This window comes from Hyperolius riggenbachi, chromosome 11 (assembly GCF_040937935.1).
Source record: "Hyperolius riggenbachi isolate aHypRig1 chromosome 11, aHypRig1.pri, whole genome shotgun sequence".
NCBI lineage: Eukaryota > Metazoa > Chordata > Amphibia > Anura > Hyperoliidae > Hyperolius > Hyperolius riggenbachi.
Window position 1 is genome coordinate 239,180,288 of NC_090656.1, and position 4,051 is coordinate 239,184,338.

A 4,051-nucleotide genomic window follows, 5' to 3' on the forward strand; every position below is an offset into this window, starting at 1 on the left:
CTAGTGGCTGCAGCTCTGGCCTAACACTCCTAAAGCCTATAGAGCACCCCCCTAGTGGCTGCAGTTCTGGTCTAACACTGCTACTGCCAATAGACGCCCCCTAGTGGCTGCAGCTCTGGCCTAACACTGCTACTGCCTATAGAGCACCCCCTAGTGGCTGCAGCTCTGGCCTAACACTGCTACTGCCTATAGAGCCCCCCCTAGTGGCTGCAGCTCTGGCCTAACACTGCTACTACCTATAGAGCACCCCCTAGTGGCTGCAGCTCTGGCCTAACACTGCTACTGCCTATAGAGCACCCCCTAGTGGCTGCAGCTCTGTCCTAACACTGCTACTGCCTATAGAGCCCCCCCCCCCCCCAGTGGCTGCAGCTCTGGCCTAACACTGCTACTACCTATAGAGCGCCCCCTAGTGGCTGCAGCTCTGGCCTACCACTGCTACTGCCTATAGAGCACCCCCTAGTGGCTGCAGCTCTGGCCTAACACTGCTACTGCCTATAGAGCACCCCTTAGTGGCTGCAGCTCTGGCCTAACATTGTTACTGCCTATAGAGCTCCTCTAGTGGCTGCAGCTCTGGCCTAACACTCCTACTGCCTATAGAGCACCCCCTAGTGGCTGCAGCTCTGGCCTAACACTGCTTCTGCATATAGAGCACCCCCTAGTGGCTGCAGCTCTGGCCTAACACTGCTACTAGCTATAGAGCACCCCCTAGTGGCTGCAGCTCTGGCCTAACACTGCTACTGCCTATAGAGCGCCCCCTAGTGGCTGCAGCTCTGGCCTAACACTGCTACTGCCTATAGAGCACCCCCTAGTGGCTGCAGCTCTGGCCTAACACTGCTACTGCCTATAGAGCCCCCCCCTAGTGGCTGCAGCTCTGGCCTAACACTGCTACTACCTATAGAGCACCCCCTAGTGGCTGCAGCTCTGGCCTAACACTGCTACTGCCTATAGAGCACCCCCTAGTGGCTGCAGCTCTGGCCTAACACTGCTACTGCCTATAGAGCACCCCCTAGTGGCTGCAGCTCTGGCCTACCACTGCTACTGCCTATAGAGCGCCCCCTAGTGGCTGCAGCTCTGGCCTAACACTGCTACTGCATATAGAGCTCCCCCTAGTGGCTGCAGCTCTGGCCTAACATTGCTACTGCCTATAGAGCACCCCCCTAGTGGCTGCAGCTCTGGCCTGACACTGCTACTGCCAATAGAGGGTCCCCTAGTGGCTGCAGCTCTGGCCTAACACTGCTACTGCCTATAAAGCGCCCCCTAGTGGCTGCAGCTCCGGCCTAACACTGCTACTGCCTATAGAGCGCCCCCTAGTGGCTGCAGCTCTGGCCTAACACTGCTACTGCCTATAGAGCGCCCCCTAGTGGCTGCAGCTCTGGCCTAACACTGCTACTGCCTATAGAGCACCCCCTAGTGGCTGCAGCTCTGGCCTAACACTGCTACTGCCTATAGAGCGCCCCCTATTGGCTGCAGCTCTGGCCTTCCACTGCTACTGCCTATAGAGCGCCCCCTAGTGGCTGCAGCTCTGGCCTAACACTGCTACTGCCTATAGAGCTCCCCCTAGTGGCTGCAGCTCTGGCCTAACACTGCTACTGCCTATAGAGCACCCCTAGTGGCTGCAGCTCTGGCCTAACATTGCTACTGCCTATAGAGCACCCCCCTAGTGGCTGCAGCTCTGGCCTAACACTGCTACTGCCAATAGAGGGTCCCCTAGTGGCTGCAGCTCTGGCCTAACACTGCTACTGCCTATAGAGCGCCCCCTAGTGGCTGCAGCTCTGGCCTAACATTGCTACTGCCTATAGAGCGCCCCCTAGTGGCTGCAGCTCTGGCCTAACACTGCTACTGCCTATAGAGCACCCCCTAGTGGCTGCAGCTCTGGCCTAACACTGCTACTGCCTATAGAGCACCCCCTAGTGGCTGCAGCTCTGTCCTAACACTGCTACTGCCTATAGAGCCCCCCCCCCCCCCAGTGGCTGCAGCTCTGGCCTAACACTGCTACTACCTATAGAGCGCCCCCTAGTGGCTGCAGCTCTGGCCTACCACTGCTACTGCCTATAGAGCACCCAATAGTGGCTGCAGCTCTGGCCTAACACTGCTACTGCCTATAGAGCTCCTCTAGTGGCTGCAGCTCTGGCCTAACACTCCTACTGCCTATAGAGCACCCCCTAGTGGCTGCAGCTCTGGCCTAACACTGCTACTGCATATAGAGCGCCCCTTAGTGGCTGCAGCTCTGGCCTAACACTGCTACTGCCTATAGAGCGCCCCCTAGTGGCTGCAGCTCTGGCCTAACACTGCTACTGCCTATAGAGCGCCCCCCAGTGGCTGCAGCTCTGGCCTAACACTGCTACTGCCTATAGAGCACCCCCTAGTGGCTGCAGTTCTGGCCTAACACTGCTACTGCCTATAGAGCCCCCCCTAGTGGCTGCAGCTCTGGCCTAACACTGCTACTACCTATAGAGCACCCCCTAGTGGCTGCAGCTCTGGCCTACCACTGCTACTGCCTATAGAGCACCCCCTAGTGGCTGCAGCTCTGGCCTAGCACTGCTACTGCCTATAGAGCACCCCTTAGTGGCTGCAGCTCTGGCCTAACATTGCTACTGCCTATAGAGCACCCCTAGTGGCTGTAGCTCCGGCCTAACACTGCTACTGCGTATAGAGCGCCCCCTAGTGGCTGCAGCTCTGGCCTAACACTGCTACTGCATATAGAGCCCTCCCCCCTAGTGGCTGCAGCTCTGGCCTAACACTGCTACTACCTATAGAGCGCCCCCTAGTGGCTGCAGCTCTGGCCTAACACTGCTACTGCCTATAGAACACCCCCTAGTGGCTGCAGCTCTGGCCTAACACTGCTACTGCCAATAGAGCGCCCCCTAGTGGCTGCAGCTCTGGCCTAACACTGCTACTGCCTATAGAGTGCCCCCCTAGTGGCTGCAGCTCTGGCCTAACACTGCTACTGCCTATAGAGTGCCCCCTAGTGGCTGCAGCTCTGGCCTAACACTGCTACTACCTATAGAGCGCCCCCTAGTGGCTGCAGCTCTGGCCTAACACTGCTACTGCCTATAGAGCGCCCCCTAGTGGCTGCAGCTCTGGCCTAACACTGCTACTGCCTATAGAGCGCTCCCTAGTGGCTGCAGCTCTGGCCTACCACTGCTACTGCCTATAGTGCGCCCCCTAGTGGCTGCAGCTCTGGCGCTTTAAGTCTGCCAGAGCAATATAAATGACCTGTGTTTATTTGTTTGTTAGTATACTGGAATTGATAGCAGATGTCTGCAGCTTCTGGTATCTATTCTGCCATCTAGTGGGGGACAGATAGTACTACACTGTCTATTGCTTACTTTTTTATTGCTACAGAGTTACAGATTGCCCAGCAAGCTCATGGTGAACCACAACTCCCAGGAGTGTGTAAAGGGGCTACCGAGGACCAAAAAGCCCCCTTACTAAAATGTTATACAATTAACAAGCAGGCGAGCGGCTCACCGCAGAGCTGCAGCAGGGGACGTGCTTGGGGCTGGACGAAGCCCCGGGTGAGTGGCACTTGTTGTCCACATGTCTCCCTGATGACTCCTTTAAGGTGCATACACACATCTAATTTTGATTGGCCAATGACTGGCCAGTTTTACCGCCTCCAGTTAGTATGAGGGCTGACAGATTTTGGACGATATTTACAGTATGTGTCGGTAAGCTCCTATAATACATGGAAGTCATAACATTGACCTATGATTGGCCAATCGAAATTGGATATGGACCAGGCTTTAGTCTAAGCACACATCACTTTAAAGGGAACCTAAACTGAGAGGGATATGGATTTTTCCTTCTAAACAATACCAGTTGCTGATCTCTTTGCCTGCAGCAGTGGCTGAATCACACACCTGAAACAAGCATGCAACTAATCCAGTCTGACTTCAGTCAGAGCACCTGATCTGCATGCCTGTTCAAGGGCTGTGGCTAAAAGTATTAGAGACACAGGATCAGCAGGAGAGTCAGGCAACTGGTATTATTTTAAAAGGAAAAATCCACATCCTTCTCAGCTGCTGATTGGCTGTAGAGTTCAGGAGGT